A 15,375-nucleotide genomic window follows, 5' to 3' on the forward strand; every position below is an offset into this window, starting at 1 on the left:
AAGATTTCTAGGTTCCATCGTGGACTGATTCCATGGATCCAGGGGATGGGAACCTGGCACTGATCATTTAATACCCCTCCCCCATCCCCCATGGTAATGTGTATCCAAGGCTGAGAACCACTGTTCCACTCGATAGACTACCCATTGGATGGGCTGGTTTCCTGGTACCATTTGAGACTCCATGAATCTACACATTTCCTGGTCAATTATAATAATTATTTGGAATGTAAAGAAATTAGTGAATGACTTAATAAATAATTGGCTGAAAAAAACCCATGCTTTCTATTCTTTGGAACTAATCTGGCTGCCCCCACCCCATTTTTCGAAAGGCCTTTCCAACTCTTCCTGGGTATTTTCCAATAGCACCACGGTAGAAACATTATGTGCAAAGCTCCCAGAGATCTTCGTGGGAAAGACCTTAAAGAAATGGATCCATTTGAACCCCATCTTAGCCTTCCTTGGGTCCCCTCGAGCTCCTCTAGCACTTGGAGTTTCCAACAAGTGAGCTGGGCATGCTCAGTGGGCAGGGTCGGATTTGGGGTACAACGGGGAAGCCTGCTACTCTGCTGCCTGGGCTCTCCCCTCCCCCCACCTGTACAAGGCTGGGCCTGAGGAGCCTAAGCTCAGCATCCCGTCCCCTAAAGCTTGGGTTTGATCTTCCCTGCGGGTCTCCCCGCTGACGCTGCCGGGTGGGGGGTGGGGGGCGGAGGCGCAGTGTCAGCAGGCCAGGAGCACCTCCAGAGAGCAGGGACGGGGGGACGGCGGGGGGGGGGGGAGCCCTGGCGAAGGCTTTGGCTCTGACAGTGGGGGCCCAGGGGTCCGTCGGCCTCTCCCAGACGCGTTTCTAGGCCAAGAAAAGGCTTTCTGCCGAATAGGGGAGGCCAGATTCGGGGGCAGGTGACGAGAAATCAGGTAAGCCAGCCCCGCCGGCCTTCGGGCAAGCGAGTGACTCCTCTCTCCCCGGCAGGTGTGAGGGATACCCTCAAGGCGGGGCGGGGGTAGGGGAGGGAGCCGAGAAAATCGAACACCTCCACAGTCTTTCTCCGGCCTAGCTCAGCCGGGACTTCCCAGCCCGCAAGCCGGCTGGCAAGGCGGGGTGGTGGGTCTGGAGTGCGGCCCGGCCAGGGCCCAGGGCAGGAACTACAGCCTGGAGCGAGGACCACGCATCTGCCACGCCGCGGCCCCACCCGGCGGGCCCCATGGCCCGGTGGCCAGGTCTCGTCACGTTCATTGGGCGGCGGAGACCTCGCTCGCTTGCCTCCCGCTGGTTCACAGCGCTTCTCTCCCCACCCCCATCACCCCCCCCCCCCGCCTTCCCGGGCGGGGTCCCCCGCCTCCACTTCCGCGTTTCCCCGCTGGGCCGGAGGAGCCAGGGCCCGCGGTATCCGCCTGGATGAGGCAGCCGCGCCGCCAGGCTCGGCCCTCGGGGAGGGGAGCAGGAGGAGGAGCGGGAGGAGCAAGTTGCCCGGGAGGCGGGGCGCGGCGGCGCTGGGCGCGTCGGGTTACACTTGCCCTGCCCTCCCCAGGGTGACATCCGCGCGCTCTTCGCCGCCGGTACCAGGGCCGAGGCTCTGATTCAGGGGGGAGGCAGACTCCGCCCCGGCCGGAGGAACCCAGTGCTCCTGCTCTTTCCCCTCGCGCGAGAGGACCAATCTCAGGTGTGTGCCTCCTAGGAGACCCCCCTGCCCCCGCCCCCTGGGTTGTAGCGGGGAATGGTCTCTCAATCACCTCCTGGAGTCCGGTGTTGGGGTGGGTGGTGGCGGAATCTGGGGCAAGATTTAGAACTTCACCTACAAACGTGGGTCAGTCTTAGATGGTTTAGGTGTTTACGTTTTGGAGGGCAGTGGGGTGTAATGCATTTTCCTCCTTAGTAAAGCAGCAGGACTTTTGGGCGAGGGTTGGTATCTAATTGAAAGTTTGCTGCAAACTTTCTGCTTGTGGATGTCGCCTGTCTTCTAAAAAAGGATTGTTGCTCCTTTCTGAAGCAAGAGAGGGAAAGATTCTAGAAGGGGACAGAGGCTTTTTGGAGATTTCACTTGCTGGAGTGCAGTTCCAGGAGGAAATGAAAGATGTACACTGATGGATTTAAAACAGCCCCAGCTCTGCCCGTAGTAACTTCTACGAGCAAAAAATAGATTTGCAGACTACTTTGGCTGTGAATGATCTTAGCCTTTGGTCCCTAGACAGCTATCCACCTTAAACTGAGGAGCATTTATTCCCTCCCCACCCCCCAAATGCCTTCCTAAGAAGTTCCAAAGAAATTTACAAATGCAAATTCTGAGTAGTCTTAGTGACAGGGGCCCACCCAAATTACAACACTTTATTGTGGGGGGTGGGGCAGGCTATGGAAATAGCCAACAGCTAATTTAGTTAGTTTTTATACTTGTATAAAATAGGTGGGAGAAAGAAGGGTAAGTTCCACTGAGTCTTCATTGCTTAAAACAAAACGTAATTTTGCATATGATCCCCAGTTTAATAGAAGTGAGGTTTCCTTTTGGAGTGTGGAGGGTAATGGGAAATGCCGAAATGGGGCCAGGCACTTCCTGGTAGCTACTGATCACTCTAGTCTCAGTTTTTGCTGACTGAATGCTGGATTCCATTGCTCAATGGATATCAAGTGTAGACTGGGAAACCTCATGATGAGAATGTTGAAACCCTCCTGTGTTTCTCCTAGGGGGATTATGTCAAGTTACAACACTTCTTTGATTTTTCCAAATCAACTCTTCAAATAATGCAGCAATCCTTAGTAATAATGGATAAAGATGGAATTGGTGGTTTGAGAACCAACATTGTTGGAGCTGTCCAGCCTGATATGTTACATAGTCTTTTTAGCCACACTATAGTCACATAGACATTCTGAGCAGCGCTAAAAGATGCAATGGCGGCATTCCCATTGTGGAGTAGCGGAAACGAATCAGACTAGGAACCATGAGGTTGCAGGTTCGATCGCTGGCCTAGCTAGCTCAGTGGGTTAAGGATCTGACATTGCTGTGAGCTGTGGAGTAGGTCACAGACGCAGCTTGGATCCTGCGTTGCTGTGGTGTAGGCCAGAAGCTGCCCCTCAGATTCCACCCCCAAGCCTGGGAACCTTTATTTGCCATGAGGGCAGCCCTAGAAAGCAAAAAAAAAAAAAAAAAAAAGATGCAATGACTTATTAGCTCAGTAATTGACAAGAGGGTTGCAGTGTTTCCAGTTGTCAGTGCCTCCCCCCCCCGCGCCCCACCCTTGTTTTGTAACTATTTAATCTCATAGATATTTAGAAGTATTTGTCTATCATTGTACATAAGCCATATTGGTAAACTACTATAACTCTGAAATTATCCTGTTTGGGTATTTGGTTTCCGCTTCCATCACTGGAATGTAAGTAATGTGAGAAGGCTTGGTCTGTCTCACACACTTTTCATATTTGTAATGCTTAGAGTAGTGACTAGCTTGAGATAAGGGCTCAATTAATGTTTTCTCAATGAATTACTGAACTGTGGGACAAACTCTAGCTGAGTGTAATCAGGGGAAGAAAACCAAAGACTTTTGGCCTATTCAGCCTCTCAGGGCCTCAATTGTCTCATTGACAAAATGTGGGTAATAATATATGATATGGCACATGTAAAACTCCTAGTGAAGTTCCTGTTAGATAGTAGACGTCAAAATATTAGCTTTCGTCTTTCTCATATATTTTACTTTTTATATTCAAGAAAGGAAGATTTGGGCAAAGAATGCAGTTAGCCAGATAATTTCGCTCTTGCATTTTTTTGGGGGGGGGTTATTCTTGTTTTTTGGGAAGGGGGCATGCCCATGACATGCAGAAGTTCTAGGGCCAGAGATTGAACCTGCACCACAGCAGTGACAATGCTGGATCCTTAACCCACTGCATCATCAGGGAACTCAAGCTTTTGTATGTTGTGAATGAATCATCCAGTTTATTTTGTGTATGTGATGGGGGAAGGGGGGAGGGGGAGGTTAGTGGCAGCTATGGTTATTAGAGAAGGGAAACAATTCCTAAATCATTATCTAACTTCTCCTCTTTATTTTATTTTATTTTTTATTTTTTATTTTTTTATTTTTTTTGTCTTTTTGTTGTTGTTGTTGCTATTTCTTGGGCCACTCCCGCAGCATATGGAGGTTCCCAGGCTAGGGGTTGAATCGGAGCTGTAGCCACCGGCCTACGCCAGAGCCACAGCAACACGGGATCCGAGCCGCGTCTGCAACCTACACCACAGCTCACGGCAACGCCGGATCGTTAACCCACTGAGTAAGGGCAGGGACCGAACCCGCAACCTCATGGTTCCTAGTCGGATTCGTTAACCACTGCGCCACGACGGGAACTCCTTTATTTTATTTTAATGTGGTGAAATTTCTGCTTAGGTTTTCCAAAACTTGATTTTTTTTTCTACTTGTCAATAGCCATACTCACTAGATTGTCCTAAGCACAGAAACAACACTTTATACTTTCATTGTGGTGTAGCAGGCTAAGGATCTAGCATTGTCACTGCGGTGGCCTAGACCACAGCTATGGCATGGGTCTGATCCCCACCCTGGGAGCTTCCACACGCTGCAGGTATGGCCAAAAGGAAAGAAAAAGAAAAGAAAGGAAGCACAACTTTACAAAGAACATTAGAAATCAAATATACATAACACTTGACTGTTTTTTTAATCTTTTTAGGGCTGCACCCACGGCATATGGAATTTCCCTGGGCTAGGGAGAGAATCAGAGTTGTAGCTGCCGGCCTATACCACAGCCATAGCAATGCTGGATCCTTAACTCACTGAGTGGAGCCAGGGGTCAAACCTGCGTCCTCCTCATGGATACTAGCTGGGTTCGTTACCATTGAGCTGCAACTAGGAACTCCCAACACTTGACTTCATAAATGAAATATTCTCTAGGCTTCTGCAGCATTCATTAAATAGTTAACAAGTGCTAGGTAAAGAAAACAGTATGGTTATTCCACTTTTGAGAAGGTGTGAGTTCCTTTAAGAAGGTAAAACATATAGATGTCAAACAATTAGAGACCAACATAAGATCTTAGGTAGTCATATACAGAGTGGTAGAATGTTAGGTGTAAACAGTTGTGCTGATGGAAGGGAGAGGTAAAAATGGGCTCAAGTAGTTGGAGAGACTTGATGTTTCCTGAATATTACAATAGATCATCCTTGTTTCAAGAATGTTTGCTATTTTGTAATTCAGTGTTATTAAAAAGCGAGCACAATCAAATATACTTTCAAAAATGAACTCTATGGAGAAGTGTATTAGAAACCTACAATATAATTCTAAAAATATTTTTCACTTTCTCTGAAGTTTTAAAGCCCAGGATTGGAGTGAAAAGTGATAACTCTTCTTGCCACTTTTTACGTGTTTGGTTTAAAACAGTGTATCAGTCAGCCTGCTTATTACTCTGTCCAGTTATGAGCAATAGGATATTGTTTTCATCTGAAGTTTCAGGGGAAAAATCACTAGTCATTAAGTCTGGGACCCCTACAACTGGTTAATTTTAGGATTGTTATTTTGGAAGATAGGCAAAGACTGAATGGAACTAAACTAAGATGGTATTTTAAAACTGATTTTAGATGCTTGTCAAAATACTTAGAAAATTCCATCAAGGCTCATCACCTTTACAAAGGAAACTTGGAAGTTGTGTTATGAGGAAGAAGAAGTTAATAAAGGGCATTTATATTTCCTTGTTTTAGAATTGTTGACATGATGGGGGAGAGAAATGTAGGAGGCAGAAATGGTCAGATTCAACTCCAAGTGAAAAAGACAAGGGCCCAAATGGCCACAAACCAGGAAATTTCCAACTTTAGACCTCTTCGTATATAACCTGACCAGGGATTGATTTCAGGACCATTTAAAGAAAAGGAAATGAGGAGCGGATGGTTTGAATATCTGAGGATGTTTAGATAATGATTGTGGTCAGTGTTTGTCCTTAACTAAAATTTTGTGTCCTGAGATGAATGCAGTTGTGGTTTTTGGGTTTTTTTTCCTTGTATTCCAGGATTTTCATCTTTTGTTGACGGGTTTTTGTTGTTGTTGTTATTGTTTTTGCTTTATAGGGCCGCACCTGTGGCATATGGAAGTTCCCAGGCTAGGGGTTGAATCGGAGCTGCAGCTGCTGGCCTACACCACAGCCACGGCAACACTAGATCCAAGCTAAGTCTGCAACCTACACCACAGCTCATGGCAACACCAGATCCTTAACCCACTGAGCAAGGCCAGGGATCAAACCTCATGCATACTAGTCGGATTCATTACTACTGCGCCACAACAGGAACTCTGAGAATCTGTTTTCTGAAAATGAGATTTCTAGAAGGTGCTGCTATTAAATGAGATGGCCTTGAAGTACTTGGTGACAGATGCTTAGAAAGCTTTCCTACTTACCTCATATGCACCAGTGACCACTAAAGCTGGTTGGTTATATACAGTAGTAATAAAAGTTGATGTTCTGAGTTCCCATCGTGGCTCAGTGGTTAATGAATCTGACTAGGAACCATGAGGTTGTGGGTTCAATCCCTGGCCTTGCTCAGTGGGTTAAGGATCCAGCATTGCCGTGAGCTGTGGTGTAGGCTGCAGACTCGGCTCGGATCCCACGTTGCTGTGGTTCTGGTGCAGGCCAGCGGCTACAGCTCTGATTAGACCCCTAGCCTGGGAACCTCCATATGCCGAGGGAGCAGCCCTAGAAAAGGCAGAAAGACAAAAAAAAAAAAAAAAAAAAAAAAGTTGAAGTTCAAGATAAACATTTTAGGAAATTTTTCCTTAGGATTTTATGGGTCTCAATAAAAGACAACAAACTTCTGAATACATTTGAAAAGTGACAAAAGTAATTCACCAAAGTCTCTTTCCTTTTATTTAAACTGAAGAAAGAAAGGATGTTTTGTTTCCCTGTGGTAATATCAAAACTGCTTTGATCTTATCACTCTTTGTTCCACCCTTCCGTGGGTCACTCTGCCCCTGTTGCACCAAATTCTAAATACCTGTCTTTGAATTCATGGACCTTCCAGTCTTGCCCCTTATTAAGATTCTGCCTTTCTCTTCCCTGTGATCCAGTCCAACTGGACTACAGTGGAATTCCTAGATCTCTTTTATTCCTAGTTTTATTCATAACTATCTCAAAGGTGTCTAGATCCTAAGACAAAACCTTGGGGACCTTTATGTAGGAGCTTTGGGGTAACTGTTTATTTGTGCACATCCCTGAAGTTACATTAGAGCCACCTAAGTGTGGTTTTGGTCAGTCTCTGTACCTGTCAGTTTCTTCCTCTGAAAAACGGGGTAAAATGGCAGGACCAAATGAATTTAAAGCCGTAAAAGCATGCAGTGTCTTATTGTTCTTGTCTTGCCTAAGAGGAAGCCAGTCTTGGCCAGTGAGTTCTGTTCCCCGCTGGACCTGGTCTAACTTTTCCTCTTCCTTACCTGAGTTTGGGGTGTCCTTCATCTCAGCCTGTCCAGGTTTAGCATTCATATTGGGAGGATGCAGCATTTTCTGCATCTGCCTCCTGGCTTGTGTTTATAGGATCTGTGATAACAGGTATATTTTCACTTCTCTCTTCTATTGTATTTGCTAGTATTAACTCCTTTTCCCCATCCCAACCCACTGGGATATATATCTAAAAAATATAGATTCATAGAATCTTAACATAGGAAGAGGGTCAAAGATCTAACACAGTCTTGCCTTTTTACAATCAGTAATAAATAGCATAATTTAGAACAAGAGCCATTTACTAGGCTCTGTGCTAAGCACTTTGCACACATCATTCCATATAACAGTGATCTCATATCAGTGAGAAAGCAGAGTTCCAGAGAACTTATATAACTCACTCAAAGCCAAAGTTAAGTTCTGGTATGACAGAAACTCCTTAAAACTATGAAGAAATAATAGACTCAAGAGATAATCCCACCTATATTTTTATAATCCATTTCCTGCTTTTTTTGCTAAAAAAAAAAAAAAGTAGTGATAAAATGAATTCCCTTGCTCAACTTACTGAACTTCGTCTTTTGACACTTCCATTTCCCAATACTGTGGTTCAACAGTTTCCACAAGTGATACTGAACCTTTTCAGACATTGAGTGCCTAGCACAGTATGCCTTCCTGAAACAATATTCCTTTTGATTTGACTCTAGGAACCTGTGACATTGTTATAATCCTCTCTGGTCTTAATGCATGTGCAAACACCTTGCAACTAGGTATCAGTCTGCCTTTTCCACTCCTACACCTGGGTTTGTGAATGCTGTTGGAAAAGTGAACAAATGTTCTTCATCTTTAGCCACAAGTCCGTTCTTTTACCTGTTTCTAGACAGCACCTATTCCTATTTGTTGCCAAATTTTTTCCAAACTTTCAAGCATTTTCTTTGAGCCTTCTACTCCACTGTGCTTTTTTTTTTTTTTTGTCAAAAGATAATTGTTAGTGGTTAGAGCAGTCTGAACTGTTATAACAGATCTGAAAATAGACAAAAGCACAAACACAACAGATGTTTACTTCTTGATCATGTCATAGTCTTGGTGGTGGATGGCTTTCTTCCAGTTGATGATTCAGGCACCCTGAAACCTTTCATTTTGTGACTCTGCCATCCCTTAGGGCTTTCTTTTCAACTGTCTCCGGCATCTCTGAGAGAAAAGAAACACATCCACTTTCTAAATGCTTAGTCTTGAAATGAATGTAACTGTTCCACTCACATAACAGTGACCAGAAATCAGGTGCACAGTCACACTTATCAACAAGGGAGATTGGCGAATGTTGTTTAGCTGGGAGCAGAAGAGATTATGGGTTTTGGGTGAAGAGTTAACTGTCCCCTTCACAGTGTCCTTGCTTCCTGTCATACTGAGAAAACAGTGGTCTCAGGCCAACTCTTAATATTTTTTTCTCCTTTCCACATCTTTCTTGTATCTGAATCCATCAACTCTATCAACTACAACTTAGAGGTAGAGTTTTCCAGAGATGATGCTTTCCCCAATACTCTGGAGCCCTCACCCCTTCAGCTAGCTTACTCTATGAAATTTCTCCATGTTCACCTGCATTTGAAATATTTATCAGAGTAGTGAAGATTCTCCCATCACAATAACAATAAGACTAAAACCCTAAACTATTCCTCTTCTCTGCACTCCCTCTGGCTACTTGCTCACTTTCTTTTCTTTCAAGCTGTACTTCTGAAAGTATATTTAAAATACTATTTTTCTTCTACCTACCTTCCATTCACCCCTCAACTGTTGGAAATTTTACTTCTACTTTAGGTGTTCTGTGTTTTTTGTTGTTGTCTTTTTAGGGCTGCATCCATAGCACATGGAGGTTCCCATCTAGGGGTCAAATCGAAGCTGTAGCTGCTGGCCACAGCCACAGCCACAGCAACGCCAGATCTGAGCCGAACCTGTGAACTACACCACAGCTCACAGCAATACCAGATCCTTAACTCACTGAGTGAGGCAGGGATTGAACCTGTGTCCTCATGGACACTAGTCAGATTCATTTCTACTGAGCCATGGTGGGAACTCCCAGCATTTAAATTTCATTTTAAGGTTATATAAGCCATTGGAAGATTATGTGCTGCTAAATGAAATGATGTGGTTTTGCTGTAAAACAGTGTTTCTCAACTTTTTTTAAAAAAACTATGTCTTTCTAAGAAGAAAAATTGCTACGGTTAATCAATTAAAAATTTAAATTAATTTTTCCCTAGCCAGAGAGTATTCCTTAAATATTAAAATAATAAGATTTTGTTGGTAGAGTTGATTTTTGGAGGACCACAATTCATTGTAATATGTAAGATTTTTCACTGACCCCCACCAAGAACCAACTTTGTCCCTTTGTGGGTGTTACTGTTCCCATGGAGAATGTCTGCTGTCAAAGACTGCTCTGGCTCTACAAAGTAGACTGGATTATGGTAGGCAGGGCAAGCAAGGTTGGAGCAAGACTGCAGGTAAGAGTCTGTTTTCTTCTTTGCCCAACTAAGGAATTGTAGTTGTATGAACAGGTGTGTATTATTATTATTATTTTTTTGGCCATGCCCATTGCATGCTGGGAAGATAGCATTAATAGGCTTCAGCCTTCAAAATTCAGATTAAATTTTGCTTTCTCCATGTGTCTGGATTTTGCCTAGTGAAAGGAGCATTCAGAAAAGAAAAGGATAAATTTAGGAGTTTCCATCGTGGCTTGGTGGTTAATGAACCCAACTAGAAACCATGAGAACGCAGGTTTGATCACTGGCCTAACTCAGTGGGTTAAGGATACGGCATTGCCATGAGCTGTGGTGTAGGTTGAAGATGAGGCTCCCATTCCATGTTGCTGTGGCTGTGGCTAAGTCCTGTGGCTACAGCTCCAACTCAAACCCTAGCCTGGGAATCTCCATATGCTGGGGGTTCGGCCCTAAAAAGACAAAAAAAAAAAAAAAAAAAAAAAAAAAAAAAGGATAGAGGGCTTCAATGGAGGGGGCAGGGCTGACAAGGTGAGAGCAAGAAGGAGCAGATTGGGCTCCTGGTGAAGATTGGGGTAAAGAGGATTGTGGAGCATAATGGGATTAGTCTGGGGGAGGTCTTGAGGGAAGCTGGACTCTGACCTCTGGCAGCTCCTGTTGATGTAATTGGTGGCCAAGGGTGAGCAAAAGCCTCCTCAGAGTTATCTGCAGCCCTAGGGCATCTCTTGATGGTGTGGTGGCCAAGGGTGAGCAAAAACCTCCTCAGAGTTATCTGCAGCCCTAGGGCATCTCTTGATGGTGTGGTGACCATGTGGAGTATAAAGGCCTCCTTGGGGACTGCCCTTAAGTGGACAGGAGCACCAGGTGGTCTGAGGGCCTCTTTTCAGCCAAGATGGTGCCACAACCCCTGGGGAAGGTACTTTCTCCTATTTGGCAGAAGCGAAGGAATGCTGCTTCTGGGAACAGTCACCTTAGCAAGTGTATTTAGGCTCTGTGCTCACTCTCCACTCCATTTTCACTGCCATTGCTTAGTATAGACCCTTAGGAGTTTGTGTTTGGTTGTTTATAACTAGTCTCCTGATTTCCCTTCTCTCAGATGCATATATTTTTAGTTTATCTCTCAACACTGCTTTAGGAAATGGGGAATGGGAGAATGGTCTTATAAATTCAAGTGTGCTTCCATCACTCCTACTAGGAATGTTGTAAGGATTAATGTAACATATGTCAACTGACTTATAACACAGTATGTAGCCAACAAATATGTTTAAAAGCCTTCCTTGGCAATCCATTGCTTACTGGACAAAGGCCAAAGCCCTTAGAATGGCACTTAAGATCTCCAGAGAGTTATTCTGGCTTGCCCGTTCAGTCTCCTCATCTCCTCACTTAGGACTACTGTGTTCCATCCTGTTCTCTCAACATACGTATCACACCCCTTTGTTCTTGAAAATGCAATATTCATTCTTACCATCATGTCTTTGCTCATGTTCACCTCCATCTTTTGAACCTTCAGCGTTTGAGTCAATTATTACTTTCTCCATAAATCTGCCCTCATGATGTTTCCTACTTTCCCTTAACCCCATGTCCCCAGTTTATTTATAACTAGTCTCCTGATTTCCCTTAGCTTTTGCTTTTTTTTTTTTTGCTTTTTAGGGCCGCACCTGCAGCATATGGAGGTTTCCACGCTAGAGATTCAATCAGAGCTGCAGCTGCCTGCCTACACCACAGCCACAGCAACTCGGGATCTGAGCCCCTTCAGTGACCTACACCATAGCTTATGGCAACAGATCCTTAACCCACTGAGTGAGGCCAGGGATCAAACACACAACCTCATGGTTCCTAGTCATATTTGTTTCTGCTGCACCATGACAGGAACTCCCAAAGTCAGAAACTTCATTCATCTTTGTTTACTCATGGTCTAACACCAGTAGGTGCTAAATGAATTTATTGAATTAAGTTAAAATTTAATACATATTAAATTTATGTATTGCCTTCTTGTTATGACATCTAAATTATATTTTGTGTTCCTTCTTTTTCTTTAACAATGAAGGCAAATTTTCTAATGACGTAGAGGATAAATGCAGGAGAAAATTGGTGACCATATAGTTAATTAAAATGGGAGGCAGACATAATCCTGTGTTTTCTTTTACTGAATGACTTTTATTTGTTATCCAGTGATTTAGTCCACCATTGTCATTGTTTTATGTTGGATTGTAATCATTTTTCAGTTATACAGATAAGAAATGCAAACACCAAAGAAATGGGGATTTCAGGTATTGTTTAAGTATGATTGTCTGGGCGGTTTGTAGTGCCTGCTTATGATTTCAGGATTGGTGTGTGGAATGTTTTAGAACTTTGGTAAAATTGTCCAGTCCCTTTTATGTCTTTTCAGACCTTGCTTTCCTTGAACATAAATGTAAGAATTGATTAGCTATATGTAACAGAGAATTTAGATTATGTAACTCAAATGTCAGCAATAAGAATCTAGTTGAAGATTGGGAAGAGCAAATATGAGATGAGGTGGCAGCAGTAAGTCAGTCCTTCTTAGAGATTGATACAGAATAGGGCAAGGATGAATTGAGGGGGTGGTGGAGGAGTCTGTGGGGTGTGGAGTGGATGGTCTGGACCTGGTTTGGGCAGTACAATAGACTCTTGGACAGGAGTTGGCAAGCACTGAATAAATGGCCAGACAAGAACCTTTTGGCACCTAAGATGCCTCTTGTTTGCAAGTTCTTGCTGCCTGGTTGGCTCACCCAAGTCTTGGTGTGTATGTGTGTGTGTGTCTTTTTAAATTATTTTTTCCCATTATAGTTGGTTTACAGTGTTCTGTCAATTTTCTACTGTACAGCAAAGTGACCCAGTCACATACACATATATACATTCTTTTTTCTCACACTATCGTGCTCCATCATAAGTGACTAGATATGGTTCCCAGTGCTATACAGCAGGATTGGTATGTGTTTTTACCTCTGGAGATAAGGGAGGGCGTCTGCCTAGAAGGAACACATTTTCTAGAAATTTCTTGATTTCTGTAAACCAATATATTGACTCATGGAGTTGGCTGTTTTGGCAGCATTTGGGGTTTGTATTTAGTTTTAGTTTTTTTTTTTTTTTCCTCCCACAATAGATGGTATTCAGGGTTTGTGATAGAGCTGGAGAGCAACTCCTCACCCTATCTGAACTAAAAATAAGTGCCGGGAAGTATTCTGAATATAGGACAAAAAATCCACTCTTAGGGGGTCAAAGTTGTCCCAGTGGCTTGGGTTAACTCAGGACACAAACCTTAGATCAAGCCTCTTACAGGGAATGTTTTAAATCCTCCAACTAAGAGCACTCCTTGAGATAGACAGATGTATAAACATTGGACTCCACGTGATCAGAGTCTGATCTAAAGTGGAATAGAACCTGCTGCTCCCTGTGACCTCTGTGACAGGTAACCGATGGCCTGGAGTTAGATCTGTGTTAGAGCTGGACTTTACAGGGTTTTCATGTTTGATAGAAAGCTCCACAAATAACAACATTCCTTCTGTTGAAGAGAATGGTTATTTTGGGGAGAGATGCTAGAGAAATGCTGGAAGGGGCCTGCCTACTGTTTTGTTTTGTTTTGTTTTCCCAGGGAAATGACAGGATTCATTTCCCAATGTGTGAGTGTGAGTCTTAAGTGCCCTTGCTTGGTCAGAGCCAAGTGCTGCAGGGGCTAAAAGCGGGGCTCCAGCTGCTCTTGTTCTCTCTAACCACAGTCTTTATGGCCCTGTTCAGCAGATGTAGAGTTCCAGCAAATGTGGGAGCCCATTGTAGGTTGTTTATTAGCAATGGGAGTTGTTGATAACATATATAGTTTCATACCTTTTTTACTATATCTCAAATTCTCCATGTAAATTGTGAAATAGATGAGATTTTATGCGTAAGAAGACTAAATTTCAGAGTCAGTCACACAGCTAGTAAGTGACTAAGTTGGAATTCAGTCCAGCGTTGTGGTCTCTGATGACTTCTCCACGGGCTGCCTCCTGCAGAGAATGTTCTATTAACTGGTCAGTGGTATCATTTGAATATGCCAAGGACAGCACCGTATGACTAGAAGAATCCCAGCTGTGCCCACGGTAGTAACTGTGTTTCTGCCTGTGAGCACTGAGTTATCACAGATGCGGACAGAGTGAGAATGTTGGCCTCTGTCTAGGATGGTCTATCCTTTCTCTGTGTACCTATAGGTGGGCTTCCTTCAGGGATGGCACAGTCAAGGGGCCCCTGGGTATGTTGTTGGCTGAAGAGATTCTATACTTACGGAGTTGAACCCTGGTGAACACTAAATTCCAGTAAGTTCAATCAGCTTTGCAATTACTTCTGATGTGGTGTTAAACTTTAAGTCCCTGAAATGATGTAATATGGAATAACTAAAAATTCGAGGCTAGTTTAGGTGTAGTTTAACTCAGGCTTAAATAGTTATTTTATCAGATGTTGGAGGCTGATTCATTCCAGTTAGGGTAGAGACTGTTCTTCAGAATCAGGTAGATATTTCTGTGACATTTTCTAGTTCGTGCTCCAAGATGCCTAATAAATTCTAAAGGCAAGCTATCTTTTCCCTTTCTCTGTGTGGGTCTTTTACTCTAGTTCATTAAAGATGAGAAAAGTTTTGTAACAGAAAATCATTCAAGTAGTGGTCAGATGATATGGGATTTAGTCAAATGTCAGCTATCTATCTGAATGGTGCTCTTTAGTGCTCTTTTTTTTTTTTTTTTTTTTCATGTCTTTCACATATAGACACACATAGATTGTTTTTTTTTTTTACAAGAAGAATACATGCCCACTTGAGAAATTTAAAAAATGATTCACACAGGATGAAAATAAATGACTTTCAACCCTACCATTCACAGATAAGTTTTTTGTTGTTGTTGTTTTCGGTCTTTTTAGAGCAGCACCCGAGGCATAAGAAGGTTCCCAGGCTAGGGATCGAATTGGAGCTGCCACAGCAACCCAGGATCTGAGCCATGTCTGCAACTCACACTACATCTCACAGCAACGCTGGATCCTCAACCCACTGAGCGAGGCCAGGAATCAAGCCTGTGCCCTCATGGATACCAGTCAGATTCGTTTCCGCTGAGCCACCCTAGAACTCCCATAGATGAAATTTTAAAGATTCTCGATTATGTCCTTCCAGCCTTAGTGTGTGTGTGTGTGTGTGTGTGTGTGTGTGTGTGTGTATTCACATGTTCCTTTTATTTTTATTATTTTTTTTTCTTTTTATGGACCCATCTACCACATATGGAAGTTCCTGAGCTAGGGCTCACATTGGAGCTGCAGCTGCCAGCCTACACCACAGCCACAGCAATGCCAGATATACATATATCCTTTTTTTTTTTTTTTTTTTTTGTCTTTTTGCCTTTTCTAGGGCTGCTCCCCCAGCATATGGAGGTTCCCAGGCTAAGGATCTAATCGGAGCTATAGCTGCTCTGGCCTACGCCAGAGCTACAGCAACGTGGGATCTGGGCCGC

At 43.7% G+C, this 15,375-nt stretch overlaps 1 protein-coding gene across 3 annotated transcripts in view; it reads left to right on the forward strand.

Annotated features, from left to right (window-relative positions):
• Window positions 726–15,375, forward strand: part of GPD2 (glycerol-3-phosphate dehydrogenase 2) — a 135,914-nt gene continuing 121,264 nt past the window's right edge. For 2 of the 3 annotated variants that reach the window (XM_021075778.1, XM_021075777.1), the window contains exon 1: window positions 1,494–1,658. The gene's annotated coding sequence lies outside the window, so the exon portion shown is untranslated. Of the gene's footprint in view, window positions 913–1,493; window positions 1,659–15,375 lie in introns of those variants that run through there. The other variant, XM_021075780.1, reaches the window with a different exon arrangement.

Source organism: Sus scrofa, chromosome 15 (genome assembly GCF_000003025.6).
Source record: "Sus scrofa isolate TJ Tabasco breed Duroc chromosome 15, Sscrofa11.1, whole genome shotgun sequence".
NCBI classification, from domain to species: Eukaryota; Metazoa; Chordata; class Mammalia; order Artiodactyla; family Suidae; genus Sus; species Sus scrofa.